At 48.8% G+C, this 16,385-nt stretch overlaps 1 long non-coding RNA gene across 1 annotated transcript; it reads right to left on the reverse strand.

Annotated features, from left to right (window-relative positions):
• Nucleotides 1-15,172: 15,172 nt before the first annotated feature.
• Nucleotides 15,173-16,064, reverse strand: LOC134969946 (uncharacterized). Its single transcript, XR_010189581.1, has 3 exons — nucleotides 15,937-16,064; nucleotides 15,552-15,679; nucleotides 15,173-15,294 (listed from the first exon to the last, which is right to left on the reverse strand). It is a non-coding gene; the product is annotated as an uncharacterized LOC134969946 (long non-coding RNA).
• Nucleotides 16,065-16,385: the final 321 nt, after the last annotated feature.

The raw sequence follows: 16,385 nt of genomic DNA on the forward strand, positions 1-16,385 counted from the left end.
AGAGGCTGTGGAAATGTACTATTAATTCAAGTGACAGTCTTAATTCCAGTGATGAATATAAAGCATTGGGAACCATAGGTTTAGTGTGGAGTAACATGTTTATTCTATGATACATGGGAAGGTGCCAGCACATGACATGTGGATTGCACTGCAGGCAGCATATATAGATAAAGGATACTGCATTACACACAAAAGATGCAAAGCCCATACAATTCAAGTACAAGTGCTATATATGTCATAAGACAGGCCACAAAGCATCTGAATGCAATCTAAGAAATGAGAATGCTACATAGAAAAAGAAGTTTAACTGCAAGAATTAATAAGTCACCCATAACTTTATTGTGACACACTTACATCTATAACTTATCTAGCTTAGCACTAAGGAATAACCACACGGACACCAACAGCTAGATTTAAAAGGTCAAACAGGTATTTATTGTTTGGTGACCCATATTTAAATTAATTATTGGTGGATGGCAAAGAAAAGGCGCTACCAACTCACCAGTACTAGTCAACTATAATAATATCAATTAAACTAGGAGGGGACTTACAACCGCCTCCTAAAAACATAAACCGCACTGTGCTGGACTCACCCCCTTTACTCTAGCAGAGCCTTGGATGAAACTACACTAGAACGTCCGTAGTCCACCCGCAGGGGGAGGACATACTCTCCATCTTACCAAAAGGGGGTGCCCCACAATGACCACTCATGTAAACTTTGACCGCTGGCTAGTAGCGACTTTCCGCCACAACAAGGTTTCCTAAACCGCAGACGGCCATCCAACAAGAGCCAACCAAAACCTAAGTAGTTAAAACCTGAAAAATACTCTCCAAAAACACACCAAGACCAGCAGGGGAAAGGTGGACCCCATCTTCCCTATAGAACTGTGAATTATGGAGGACCAGAAGCGGATGCCTAACTACCAAACCACCTATCACCTGAACATATACCGACACAGCGGAATTAACTTTCTCACAAGCATTTTCAATGGCTGAAAAACGAACCGCACCCCGCCATTGAAAACGGGGCACAATGCCTGACCAAACCACTATCACTTGAGGCCAGGAAGCTTGCAGGGCGACCAAGTCTGCCTTGACACTCAGGATGAGGTCAATGCCCTTGACTCGACCCATATTATTCCCCCCTAGGTGAATGACGATCCAGCCGGGCCGACCCCACCTTCGTTCATGGCGAAACAACAGCCGAAGCAAGTCAACCCAATGCAAGCCCCTAATGCCTAACCATCTGACTACCCTGTCCTCAAGAAATCACCCATTCGCCTTGCCATAGGATGCTGCTTCGCCCAAAAAATGTAAGAATGGCCAATAAGCCAAATCTGCTCTGAGATATCCAATGCAGCTGCAAAAGAAAATTCCTAACATCAGCAAATATTCATCACATGGAGATAAAATAGACAGCATGCACAAAGAAAAACCCAAGTGAAGACGAAAACTCAAAAAATTACTTACTCTCCCCTGATGGCTGAGCAGCACCCTCTGCCTCCTCAGAGGCCTTCGCTGCCCACTCAGATGTGAGGGAAGGGACTTGTAAGAGGGAAGGATTTTGGATGAGGGAAGGAGGTTGGATGGGGGAAGGAGGATAGATGGGGGAAGGAGGATGGATGGGTGAGGGTGGTTGAGAGGGGGGTCAGATTGAGAGGGTGAGGGGGGTTGAGAGGGGGCCAGATTGAGAGGGTGAGGGGGGTTGGGGGGTCAGATTGAGAGGGTGAGGGGGGTTGAGAGGGGGGTTCAGAAAGAGGATGAAGGGGGTTGAGAGGGGGTTCAGAAATAGAGGGTGAGGGGGGTTGAGAGGGGGTAGAAAGAGAGGGTAAGGGGGTTGAGAGGGGGGTTAAGAAAGAGAGGGTAAGAGGGGTTGAGAGGGGGGTTCAGAAAGAGGGTAAGGGGGGTTGAGAGGGGGTTAGAAAGAGAGCAGGTGAGGGGGGTTGAGAGGGGGAGGATGAGGAGAATTGATGCGGTGCTGGTGGTTGAGTGTGGGAGGGGGCTTGAGAGGGGGAGGAAGAGGAGGATGAGGTTTGATGGAGTAGTGGATCCTTAGTGGGGGAGGCATCCTCATCTTCCTTCTCGGTATCCTGCCTTTGTGATGTTCCTAAAAAGTGCATAATAAACAAATATGTAAGATTATTGTTGTTTAATGTTTGGGCAACTGGATATTTTTTAATGTCAATATTTGTGCCACATGTTCCCATTGTGTGCTTTGTCGTATTTTTATGTACTAGAAGTTTACCTAGCTTTTTTGGTTGGAATGGGGAAAGAATTGCCTTTTATTTATGATTCACATTTTTAGCCTATTCTCATTAGCACACACTCACACAGGGATGTACTGGGCACTTTCATTATACCAAACAAATAGGGTAACTTACACTATGTAGGACTATGGCAATTTTTTGGGTAAGCATTGTGCTTATACAGGTAGCTGATTTACCATTATATATTTATAAACGGACACACTCCCTGCACTATTAAATTCAAGGTCAATCCTAACTCCCTACACATGGATCCCTCCCACTGCCTTCCCCAGTGTGTTCTTTAAGGACTACCCCCACATACAGTGTTAAGCACAAAAGCATACAGTGTTGGTTTTATGTGTACTAATGTTGTTTGGTAAGGGTGTGGTATGGTATGCCGGCGGTTGGACTCCCGGCGACCAGCATACCGGCGCCGGGAGCCCGACCGCCGGCTTACCGACAGTGTGGCGAGCGCAAATGAGCCCCTTGCGGGCTCGCTGCGCTCGCTATGCTGCAGGTACGGTGGCGCGCTACTCGCGCCACACTATTTTATTCTCCCTCCAGGGGGGTCGTGGACCCCCACGAGGGAGAATTAGTGTCGGTATGCCGGCTGTCGGGATTCCAGCGCCAGTATACTGTCTGCCGGGATCTCGACAGCCGGCATACTGAAGACCACCCGTTTGGTAATAATGTTAAACATTTACATGTTAACATACATACTCACGCAAACAAATGTGGATTACTCACATGCGCGAATTTGCTAGCGCAGTCGCACCAGAAACTCTGGCTGGCGGCGGCGGAGGTCTGACCACCGCCCAGAGTCGGACTGGCCCACAGGGGAACAGGGGAAACCACCGGTAGGCCCCACTACCTGTGGGCCCTCCTCCTCTAGGGATCAGGTTCCAGTCTCTATCCTAGTGCACATGAATTATGCATTATACATATGTTACATTATACTTCATAAGAACATGGTTTATTATATATTTACCAAGGGGCACAGAACGTGTACTCTGTAATGGTTAGCCAAACCTCTGTGGTGACTGGCCACACCCTAAAGCATGGGCCCCTACAACAGCAATCCCCCGGTGGGCCCTTCATTCCCCAGTCCGACACTGCCACCGCCGCTCAAGCTGCACAATGGTCCGTCTGGTGCGGACCCTTGCCCGCAGAACTCTGCGGACCTCCGCGCAGGCCGCACGCTTCCTAGTGTTTGGAACGTACGGTCCCGCGCGGCCTACGCGGTGGTCCATAATGGCGGTCAGTAGCCACAGCTCCCTCATAGAAAAAGCTGCGGCTCGCATGGTGCCATTGGTGTTTTAGCAACAGGGGCTAATATTTATACTGTATGCTGACTGTTGATTGGTCAAACTGTGATGGTGTCACCTGTATTGATAAACTTTATTAACATCTTTGGACATTAACAGTGATGTGGGTTATTTTTCCTGCGTACGCATAAGCGACTGTTCGCAGCTGGCGCACTGCAAAAAAACTCTCTGTTATAAATGTATAGCCAACACTCACCACATTTGGAGGCCTGATTCAGCTTAACAATCCCAGAGAGTAGTATGAGTTTGTAGGTATGGGTAGGTTGTATTCCAAATATATGGGTATATGCAATTCCGGACAAATTGCGCCTTTTTTTCGACCGTTTTAAGATTCGACACTACTTGACAGCCGAAACCCTCCACCCGGGACCATGAATTCGACATATTCAAAACACAACTCATTCGACACTCCCCTTGTCTAATAACGGACCAATCGTCGAGTAGTGGGCGTCCTGGATTCGACTTCCCGCCGTTTGGAGCCCTTTATAGGGCTTGTTTGCTGCGTGCTCAGCAGCCATTTTGTGAACCTGCAGAGAGGTGTGTGGAGGTGCAGAGCAAGCAAATTGGTTGTTGTTTGCTGGGGTATCATTTGTACACCCAGCAGGCTTTAATCCAGGACGGACAGGATACCTGATACCCCGGAGGAGAGTCGTTTTTGGAGCGATTTCTACATTTGTAGGTAAGTACCACATGTGGTCTGGCATTGCATGTATGTGTTTGTGTAGTGGGGGGGGGGGGGGTGCCATGAGGTGTACATGTGGCGTTGCTTTGGGATGTTTGGGGTATGCATATGTGTGCAGGTATGTGTATATAGGTCCTGTTTGGATTGCTGCAGGTCCTGCTTGTATCGCTGCATGTTTTTTTTTGGAGTTTTGTGTTTGGGGTAGTTTTTCACATTTTTTTTTTCATAAAATGTGTTTTTGGGTCATGCTTTTGCATTGTTGTACCTCCAGCATTTGCAGGGATGCTTTTTGGCTTGTTTGGGTTGACTTTTGAGTGTGTCGGTATCTGCCATGTGGCCGACATGTGTTGTCGTTTGTTTCCAAAACATGTTTTCTCTAACGTCCTAGTGGATGCTGGGGACTCCGTCAGGACCATGGGGAATAGCGGCTCCGCAGGAGACAGGGCACAAAAAGTAAGCTTTTAGGATCACATGGTGTGTACTGGCTCCTCCCCCTATGACCCTCCTCCAAGCCTCAGTTAGGTTTTTGTGCCCGACCGAGCAGGGTGCAATCTAGGTGGCTCTCATAAAGAGCTGCTTAGAAAAAGTTTTTTAGGTTTCTTATTTTCAGTGAGTCCTGCTGGCAACAGGCTCACTGCTACGAGGGACTTAGGGGAGAGAAGTGAACTCACCTGCGTGCAGGATGGATTTGCTTCTTAGGCTACTGGACACCATTAGCTCCAGAGGGATCGAACACAGGCCCAGCCATGGAGTCCGGTCCCGGAGCCGTGCCGCCGACCCCCCTTGCAGATGCCGAAGTTGAAGAGGTCCAGAGGTCCGGAAACAGGCGGCAGAAGACTTTCAGTCTTCATAAGGTAGCGCACAGCACTGCAGCTGTGCGCCATTGTTGTCGGCACACTTCACACCAGCGGTCACTGAGGGTGCAGGGCGCTGGGGGGGGCGCCCTGGGCAGCAATGTATAATACCTTTTTCTATGGCTAAAATACATCACATATAGCCCTTGAGGCTATATGGATGTATTTAACCCCTGCCATATATCGCAAACTCCGGGAGAAGAGCCCGCCGTTTTAGGGGGCGGGGCCTATTCTCCTCAGCACACAGCGCCATTTTCCTGCTCAGCTCCGCTGTGAGGAAGGCTCCCAGGACTCTCCCCTGCACTGCACTACAGAAACAGGGTAAAACAGAGAAGGGGGGCATATTTTGGCGATATTTTTATATATTAAGCGCATATAACAGAAACAACACCTTTTAGGGTTGTTTATATACATTTTTATAGCGCTTTGGTGTGTGCTGGCAAACTCTCCCTCTGTCTCCCCAAAGGGCTAGTGGGGTCCTGTCTTCGATAAGAGCATTCCCTGTGTGTCTGCTGTGTGTCGGTACGTGTGTGTCGACATGTATGAGGACGATGTTGGTGTGGAGGCGGAGCAATTGCCGGTAATGGTGATGTCACCCCCTAGGGAGTCGACACTGGAATGGATGGCTTTAATTATGGAATTACGTGATAATGTTAGCACGCTGCAAAAGTCAGTTGACGACATGAGACGGCCGGAAAACCAGTTAGTACCTGTCCAGGCGTCTCAGGCACCGTCAGGGGCTGTAAAACGTCCCTTACCTCAGTCAGTCGACACAGGTACCGACACAGATGAATCTAGTGTCGACGGTGAAGAAAGAAACGTATTTTCCAATAGGGCCACACGTTATATGATCACGGCAATGAAGGAGGCTTTGCATATATCTGATACTGCAGGTACCTCAAAGGGGGGTATTATGTAGGGTGTGAAAAAACTACCTGTAGCTTTTCCAGAATCAGAGGAATTGAATGACGTGTGTGATGAAGCGTGGGTTAACCCCGATAGAAAACTGCTAATTTCAAAGAAGTTATTGGCATTATACCCTTTCCCACCAGAGGTTAGGGCGCGCTGGGAAACACCCCCTAGGGTGGATAAGGCGCTCACACGCTTATCAAAACAAGTGGCGTTACCGTCTCCTGATACGGCCGCCCTCAAGGATCCAGCTGATAGGAGGCTGGAAACTACCCTGAAGAGTATATACACACATACTGGTGTTATACTGCGACCAGCAATAGCCTCAGCCTGGATGTGCAGTGCTGGGGTGGTGTGGTCGGATTCCCTGACTGAAAATATTGATACCCTGGATAGGGACAGTATTTTATTGACTATAGAGCAATTAAAGGATGCTTTTCTTTATATGCGAGATGCTCAGAGAGATATTTGCACTCTGGCATCGAGAGTAAGTGCGATGTCCATATCTGCCAGAAGAAGTTTATGGACGCGACAGTGGTCAGGTGATGCGGATTCCAAACGGCATATGGAAGTATTGCCGTATAAAGGAGAGGAATTATTTGGGGTCGGTCTATCGGATCTGGTGGCCACGGCAACAGCCGGAAAATCCACTTTTTTACCTCAGGTCACCTCCCAACAGAAAAAGACACCGTCTTTTCAGCCGCAGTCCTTTCGTTCCTATAAGAACAAGCGGGCAAAAGGACAGTCATATTTGCCCAGAGGCAAAGGAAGGGGTAAGAGGGTGCAGCAAGCAACTACTTCCCACGAACAGAAGCCCTCCCCGGCTTCTACAAAGCCCTCAGCATGACGCTGGGGCTGTGCAAGCGGACTCAGGGGCGGTGGGGGGTCGACTAAAGATTTTCAGCACACAGTGGGCGCGCTCACAGGTGGACCCTTGGATCCTGCAGGTAGTATCTCAGGGTTACAAGTTGGAATTCGAAAAGTCTCCCCCTCGCCGGTTCCTAAAGTCTGCTTTACCAACGTCTCCCTCAGAAAGGGCGACGGTATTGTAAGCCATTCACAAGCTGTATTCTCAGCAGGTGATAGTCAAGGTACCCCTCCTACAACAGGGAAAGGGGTATTATTCCACACTATTTGTGGTACCGAAGCCGGACGGTTCGGTAAGACCTATTCTAAATCTGAAATCCTTGAACCTGTACATACAGAAATTCAAGTTCAAGATGGAGTCACTCAGAGCAGTGATAGCGAATCTGGAAGAAGGGGACTTCATGGTGTCCCTGGACATAAAAGATGCTTATCTGCATGTCCCAATTTACCCTTCACACCAAGGGTATCTCAGGTTCGTGATACAAAACTGTCATTATCAGTTTCAAACGCTACCGTTTGGTTTGTCCACGGCACCTCGGGTCTTTACCAAGGTAATGGCCGAAATGATGGTTCTTCTACGAAGAAAAGGCGTATTAATTATCCCTTACTTGGACGATCTCCTGATAAGGGCAAGGTCCAGAGAACAGCTGGAAGTCGGAGTAGCACTAACCCAAGTAGTGCTTCAACAACACGGGTGGATTCTGAATCTTCCAAAATCTCAATTGACCCCGACGACTCGTCTGCTGTTCCTGGGAATGATTCTGGACACTGTTCAGAAAAAGGTGTTTCTCCCGGAGGAGAAAGCAAGGGAGTTATCCGAACTTGTCAGGAACCTCCTAAAACCAGGAAATGTGTCAGTACATCAATGCACAAGAGTCCTGGGAAAGATGGTGGCTTCTTACGAAGCAATTCCATTCGGCAGATTCCACGCACGAATATTTCAGTGGGATCTGCTGGACAAATGGTCCGGATCGCATCTGCACATGCATCAGCGGATAACACTGTCACCAAGAACAAGGGTGTCTCTTCTGTGGTGGTTGCAGAGTGCCCATCTGTTAGTCGGACAACATCACGGCTGTCGCCCACGTAAACAGACAGGGCGGCACGAGAAGCAGAAGAGCAATGACAGAAGCTGCAAGGATTCTTCGCTGGGCGGAAAATCATGTCATAGCACTGTCAGCAGTGTTCATTCCGGGAGTGGACAACTGGGAAGCAGACTTCCTCAGCAGACACGACCTCCACCCGGGAGAGTGGGGACTTCATCCAGAAGTCTTCCACATGATTGTGAACCGTTGGGAAAAACCAAAGGTGGACATGATGGCGTCCCGCCTCAACAAGAACTGGACAGATATTGCGCCAGGTCAAGAGACCCTCAGGCAATAGCTGTGGACGCTCTGGTAACACCGTGGGTGTACCAGTCCGTGTATGTGTTTCCTCCTCTGCCTCTCATACCAAAGGTACTGAGAATTATACGGCTACGGGGAGTAAGAACAATACTCGTGGCTCCGGATTGGCCGAGAAGGACTTGGTACCCGGAACTTCAAGAGATGCTCACGGAAGAGCCGTGGCCTCTACCGTTAAGAAGGGATCTGCTTCAGCAGGGACCTTGTATGTTCCAAGACTTACCGCGACTGCGTTTGACGGCATGGCGGTTGAACGCCGGATTCTAAAAGAAAAGGGCATTCCAGAGGAAGTTATTCCTACCTTGATTAAAGCCAGGAAGGAAGTGACCGCACAACATTATCACCGCATTTGGAGAAAATATGTTGCATGGTGTGAGGCCAAGAAGGCCCCAACGGAGGAATTTCAATTGGGTCGATTCCTACATTTCCTGCAGGCAGGATTGTCTATGGGCCTCAAATTGGGGTCTATTAAGGTTCAAATTTCGGCCTTATCGATTTTCTTCCAGAAAGAATTGGCTTCAGTGCCTGAAGTACAAACCTTTGTCAAAGGTGTACTACATATACAGCCCCCGATTGTGCCTCCAGTGGCACCGTGGGATCTCAACGTAGTTTTGGATTTTCTCAAATCCCATTGGTTTGAGCCGCTCAAATCGGTAGATTTGAAGTATCTTACATGGAAAGTAACCATGCTACTGGCCCTGGCTTCAGCCAGGAGAGTATCAGAGTTGGCGGCTTTATCGTACAAAAGCCCATATCTGATTTTCCATTCGGACAGGGCAGAACTGCGGACGCGTCCTCAGTTTCTGCCTAAGGTGGTTTCGGATTTTCACTTGAACCAGCCTATTGTGGTGCCTGCGGCTACTAGCGACTTGGAGGACTCCAAGTTGCTGGACGTTGTCAAAGCATTGAAAATATATATTTCAAGGACGGCTGGAGTCAGAAAATCTGACTCGCTGTTTATCCTGTATGCACCCAACAAGATGGGTGCTCCTGCGTCTAAGCAGACGATTGCTCGTTGGATCTGTAGCACAATCCAACTTGCACATTCTGTGGCAGGCCTGCCACAGCCTAAATCTGTAAATGCCCACTCCACAAGGAAGGTGGGCTCATCTTGGGCGGCTGCCCGAGGGGTCTCGGCATTACAACTTTGCCGAGCAGCTACGTGGTCAGGGGAGAACACGTTTGTAAAATTTTACAAATTTGATACTCTGGCTAAGGAGGACCTGGAGTTCTCTCATTCGGTGCTGCAGAGTCATCCGCACTCTCCCGCCCGTTTGGGAGCTTTGGTATAATCCCCATGGTCCTGACGGAGTCCCCAGCATCCACTAGGACGTTAGAGAAAATAAGAATTTACTTACCGATAATTCTATTTCTCATAGTCCGTAGTGGATGCTGGGCGCCCATCCCAAGTGCGGATTGTCTGCAATACTTGTACATAGTTATTGTTACAAAAATCGGGTTATTATTGTTGTGAGCCATCTTTTCAGAGGCTTCTTCGTTGTTATCATACTGTTAACTGGGTTCAATCACAAGTTGTACGGTGTGATTGGTGTGGCTGGTATGAGTCTTACCCGGGATTCAAGATCCTTCCTTATTGTGTACGCTCGTCCGGGCACAGTACCTAACTGAGGCTTGGAGGAGGGTCATAGGGGGAGGAGCCAGTACACACCATGTGATCCTAAAAGCTTACTTTTTGTGCCCTGTCTCCTGCGGAGCCGCTATTCCCCATGGTCCTGACGGAGTCCCCAGCATCCACTACGGACTATGAGAAATAGAATTATCGGTAAGTAAATTCTTATTTTTTTGCTCCTATTTTAGCACTGGTGCATCCCTGCACATGCTGGAGGTACTTTTTGGCTTGTTTGGGCTGACTTTGAGCGTGTCTGTATCAACCATGTGGCCGACATGTGTTGTCGTTTGTTTCCAAAACATGTTTTTTTGCTCCTACTTTAGCACTGGTTGACCTCTAGCATGTGCAGGGATGCTTTTTGGCTTGTTTGTGGTGACTTTTGAGCGTGTCGGTATCTGCCATGTGGCCGACATGTGTTTTTGTTTGTTTCCAAAACATGTTTTTTTGCTCCTATTTTAGCACTGGTGCATCCCTGCACATGCTGGAGGTACTTTTTGTCTTGTTTGGGCTGACTTTGAGCGTGTCGGTATCAGCCATGGGGCCGACACGTGTTGTCGTTTGTTTCCAAAACATGTTTTTTTGCTCCTACTTTAGCACTGGTTGACCTCCAGCATGTGCAGGGATGCTTGTACGGGGGTTTTGGCTTGTTTGGCTGAGGTTTTTTTCATTTTTTTTTTGTGTTTGGTCCTGCTTGAGCACTGAGGTCCCAACAGCATGACGTGTGGTTGCATGTAATTATGTAATGTGTGTTAAATTTGTAATAATAATTTTTCTTTTTACAACAGAGATGTCCAGGGACAAGCGGCCCCGATCCCCCCCTTCCCCCCACCCCTCAGAAGAATTTTCCCTGCACAGCAATGAGGAGAGGGAGCCGACCCAGGAGGAGGATACGACCGACCAGGCATGCAGTGACCAGCTGCGGTCGTCAAGGGACCAAAGGGAGAAGCAAAAGAAAAAGAAAAGGCCTAGAAAGGTAAATACTGTCAACACCTGCAGACACAATAGCATCCAACTTGACACACCCTAGTTTGCGCACTGCCATGCACACCTACTGGTATCTTTGCGCACTGCCAGGGATACTGACACACTCACAGGTACATACCGATCTTATTAAATGCATGTTTTTTTTTTATCCCTAAAGGCAAGAAGCCAGCCAGAGGATCAGTCGGAGGAGGAAGCCTCTGGTGAAGACACAGGACAGAAGAAGCCGCGTGGACCCAGATACACCGAGGCGGAAAACTGTGCCCTAGTGGATGGTGTCGACAGGTCCTACGACGTTCTGTATGGACCAAGGGCACAGACCACAGCAGTTAAGACCAAGCAAAACATCTGGGATGCCATCACGAGACAAGTCACGGCAGTATCTGGAAACCGCGGAGCACCAGAAACTGCATGAAGTGGTACAGTGATTGCCGCAGACAGACCAAGAAGAAGATGGGGATTCAGCGTCGACATGAGACAGCACGGGAGGTGGTCCGGCTCTCAATCTGAACTGGCTACCCTGGGAGAACGTTATTAAAAGGCGCATGAACCCTGTTATGGTTCAAGAAGTTCGCGGAGGTGTGGACTCCAGCCGTCCTGCTGGCTTTCCCGAGGAGGAAGAACCGCCCAGAAGACGGAAGACGGCGGAAGACAAGCAGTCCAAAAGGAGGCCTGATGGTAAGAATACATTCAGATGAGCTGTACTAAATCTTTTTTTATTTTTTTTATTTGCTAATGTGTTTGTTCTTTTTCCCCAGACACGCCTGCCCAGAGGACATCACCTGCGCGCAGGACATCGCCAGCGCGCGGACCATCACCTGCGCAGCAGGTATCGGCAGCAGCGCGCGGACCATCACCTGCGCAGCAAGCATCAGCAGCGCGCAGATCATCACCTGTGCGCCACACATCGTCAGCGCGCAGAAAGTCACCTGCGCAGCAGACGTCATCAGAGAGCAGAAAGTCACCTGCGCACCAGACATCGTCAGCGCGCAGACCATCACCTGCGCACCAGACAACAGCGTGCAGAACGTCACCTGCGTGCCAGACACCGTCGGCGACCACACCACCAGCTGGGCGCCAAACTACATCTCCTGCGCGCAGGCCATCGCCAGCTCGTCATCTCTCCAGAAGCTCTGAGACTGTGACCGAAGAGCCTCAACAAGACACTACCCTTGTGGATCCATCACCCGAACTGTTTGAGTCAACAGGGTTAAGGGACGAGACTTTTCTTGGGTTTGAAGACAGCCGTGCAGACGTATCCAGCCATACCCTTGAAAAGTCTCCAGAATTGAGGACAAGTGAAGCTCCTGGAGCAGCGGCACCACAGGATGGAGAAGGTTTTTATTTTGGGGTTTTTTTTGGGGGGGGGGTCGCCATTTTTGTATAGTTTATTAACTTTATTTTAATTTTTTCTTCTTTTGCAAACAGAGGTGCCACGGACCAGCAGCGGACTTGCATCGGGGATTGGTCCCTTCTTCAGGCCAGATCTCCTACAGGATTCGTCGGACGACGAGGTGGAAGTGCAGCAGCCCGCTGTTTCTACATCCCTGTGTAATTATCAAATTGTGAGCCTTCAAACAAATGTATGAATGTGTATACTAATTTCTAATTTTCTTTTCAGCTGCACAAATGCAATTGGTGGCAGACGTACAGGAAGGGCAGGATCCCTCAAATGTTCAGAGGGTACACACCCTGGCAGCAGAGATGACTTCCCGCCAGGACAACTACACAAATGTCGTTGAAACCAGACTGGACGCCATTGAGAAGACAATGGAGAAGATGGCAAACGGTCTGGTTGAAATGCAAAAGGCTCTTGCCGACAGCACGGCAGAAACGCAAAAGACCAGACGAGAAGATCACAGGGAGACTATGGCCATCCTTCAAGTTCTGACCACATCCATCAACCGGCTGGTGGATAACACATCATGCCTGGCACACAGCGTTGACAACATGTCGGAGAGCCAACGACATTCGGCAGCCAGTCACCAGATCATCGCAACCACACTGCAGATGATGTACGATAAGCTCCCAGAGCCAGCTCATCAACACGCTGGTGAACCACCACATCCGCCATCACAAGCCACACGGACGCCTCCTGCCCTTCCTCCACCACCATCCTGGTATGGACGGTCACAGCTGTACCAAGGATATACAGGGATGTACCCCACCTACCAGATGCCTCCACCACCAACACCAGCCGCATCATCTACACCAGCACGGCCACCGAGGCCAAGTCAACGCACTCCATAGCCGCCCAGGGCATCGACGCCCCATCAGGAGGAAGAAGAGGATCCGGACGGACAACCACCATAAGCCCGGTCGTATTGTTTTATTATTTACTATGTATTTCATGTTTCCCTTTCTCCCCCTCCCATTAGTTTTTTTTTTTCTTACTATTGTTTTATATTTGTGTTGGGCTCCCCCACCCCCGACGGATACTACCAAGGAGCTTTATGTCTAGGCATACATGCGCGGGCATGTATGCGGGCGCGTGTGGTGACTGATGAAAGCTCCTTGTGGTTACATATATGATGGGCCAAAGAGCTATTCTGATAACACTTTTTTTTTTTTAAACAAACTCCTTTTTGTATTGGTGTAAATTAGGCTTTCACTGTTGTGTGAATTTACTATTCACTAGTGTTTGTTTTTGGCTTCTTCATAGGATTGGGTGGAAAATTTAAGTGGACGGCATAGTTCGTGTTGTGCGTACCAAGGTGAGTAAAGCCATGTTTCAATGTATATATTCAAGAAACTTTGGACCGCCTGCCCTTGGGGAACAACACAGTCCAGCAATGGGTCATGCTGGACTGCGTGGTTCCACAAGTGCAGGCATGTCAAAGTGCTGAACACTGACACCACTCTGCCACTTTGGACTGCCTGACCTTGGGGAACAACACAGTCCAGCAATGGATCATGCTGGACTATGTGGTTCCACAAGTGCCGCCGTGTTAAAGTGCTGACCACTGTCTTTACTCTGCCACTTTGGACCGCCTGACCTTGGGGAACAACACAGTCCAGCAATGGGTCATGCTGGACTGTGTGGTTCCATAAGTGCAGCCGTGTCAAAGTGCTGACCACTGTCTTGACTCTGCCACTTTGGACCGCCTGACCTTGGGGAACAACACAGTCCAGCAAAGGGTCATGCTGGACTGTGTGGTTCCACAAGTGCAGCCATGTCAAAGTGCTGACCACTGTCTTGACTCTGCCACTTTGAACCGCCTGACCTTGGGGAACAACACAGTCCAGCAATGGGTCATGCTGGACTGTGTGGTTCCACAAATATTCTTGGGAAAGGAATGAACATGACACCATTAGTGTCTTTACTTAATATGGAATTTTTTTTTTCACAGATATCTACACAAGAAAAGAATGTAAAGAAGAACAAACACTACTTTTTTTTGTTTTATTACATTTTATTTTTTAATCCAAAATAAAATACAATTATATTTCTTCAATAAATTTTTAAAATGAGAAGTTTTGTGTGTTTCTTTAAATTATTAGTAAATAAAATGTAAAATATGGCATTTCAGAGATGCAGTGGTATTGTGTTAGGTCGCCCATGGTACATCAGGGGAACTGTCGTGTCCCTTCACATCCACGCAACTTGGGAAGGATACTCCGCAAAAACTGTGGAAGAAAATAGTATGAGGTTCCAGGTATTTGTGTCATCCAAAGACAAGGTACAAGCAGGTTACATCGGCCTTTGTCCCAAATGCAACCCTCCGGCACTTGAAAAACTACACATCCAAGCATTCCATGACACAGCGTAAGCATTGCTGTGTCAGGGCATGATTGGATGTGCAGTTTTGCAAATGCCGGAGGGCTGCACTTTGGACATGCCGGGGTTACTTGGTCAAGAGGGAGTTTTGGGCAATACATCTCACCTGAGGGGGGTTGTCTGCTACATGGCGGAGGTTCAGGTCCACATCACAAGTAGGTCGCCCATGGTACAGCAGGGAAACTGTCGTGTCCCTCCACATCCACGCAACTTGGGAAGGATACTCCGCAAGACCTGTGGAAGAGAATTGTATGAGGTTCCAGGTATTTGTGTCATCCAAAGACAAGGTACAAGCAGGTTACATCGGCCTTTGTCCCAAATGCAACCCTCTGGCACTTGAGAAACTAAACATCCAAGCATTCCCTGACACAGCGTAAGCAATTCTGTGTCAGGGCATGATTGGATGTGCAGTTTTGCAAATGCTGGAGGGCTGCACTTTGGACATGCCGGAATTACTTGGTCAAGAGGGAGTTTTGGGCAATACATCTCACCTGATGGGGGTCGTCTGCTACATGGCGGAGGTTCAGGTCCACATCACAAGTAGGTCGCCCATGGTACATCAGGGGAACTGTTGTGTCCCTTCACATCCACGCAACTTGGGAAGGATACTCTGCAAGACCTGTGGAAGAGAATAGTATGAGGTTCCAGGTATTTGTGTCATCCAAAGACAAGGTACAAGCAGGTTACATCGGCCTTTGTCCCAAATGCAACCCTCTGGCACTTGAGAAACTAAACATCCAAGCATTCCCTGACACAGCGTAAGCAATTCTGTGTCAGGGCATGATTGGATGTGCAGTTTTGCAAATGCCGCAGGGCTGCACTTTGGACATGCCGGGGTTACTTGGTCAAGAGGGAGTTTTGGGCAATACATCTCACCTGATGGGGGTTTCCTGCTACATGGCGGAGGTTCAGGTCCACATCACAAGTAGGTCGCCCATGGTACATCAGGGGAACTGTTGTGTCCCTTCACATCCACGCAACTTGGGAAGGATACTCCGCAAGACCTGTGGAAGAGAATTGTATGAGGTTCCGGGTATTTGTGTCATCCAAAGACAAGGTACAAGCAGGTTACATCGGCCTTTGTCCCAAATGCAACCCTCTGGCACTTGAGAAACTACACATCCAAGCATTCCCTGACACAGCGTAAGCAATTCTGTGTCAGGGCATGATTGGATGTGCAGTTTTGCAAATGCCGGAGGGCTGCACTTTGGACATGCCGGGGTTACTTGGTCAAGAGGGAGTTTTGGGCAATACATCTCACCTGATGGGGGTTGTCTGCTACATGGCGGAGTTTCAGGTCCACATCACAAGTAGGTCGCCCATGGTACATCAGGGGAACTGTTGTGTCCCTTCACATCCACGCAACTTGGGAAGGATACTCCGCAAGACCTGTGGAAGAGAATAGTATGAGGTTCCAGGTATTTGTGTCATCCAAAGACAAGGTACAAGCAGATTACATCAGCCTTTGTCCCAAATGCAACCCTCCGGCACTTCAGAAACTACACATCCAAGCATTCCCTGACACAGCGTAAGCATTGCTGTGTCAGGGCATGATTGGATGTGCAGTTTTGCAAATGACGGAAGGCTGCACTTTGGACATGCCGGTGGTTACTTGGTCAAGAGGGAGTTTTGGGCAATACATCTCACTTGTGGGGGGTTGTCTGCTACATGGCAGAGATTCAGGTCCACATCACAAGTAGGTCACCCATG

Source organism: Pseudophryne corroboree, chromosome 11, assembly GCF_028390025.1.
Source record: "Pseudophryne corroboree isolate aPseCor3 chromosome 11, aPseCor3.hap2, whole genome shotgun sequence".
Lineage (NCBI taxonomy): Eukaryota > Metazoa > Chordata > Amphibia > Anura > Myobatrachidae > Pseudophryne > Pseudophryne corroboree.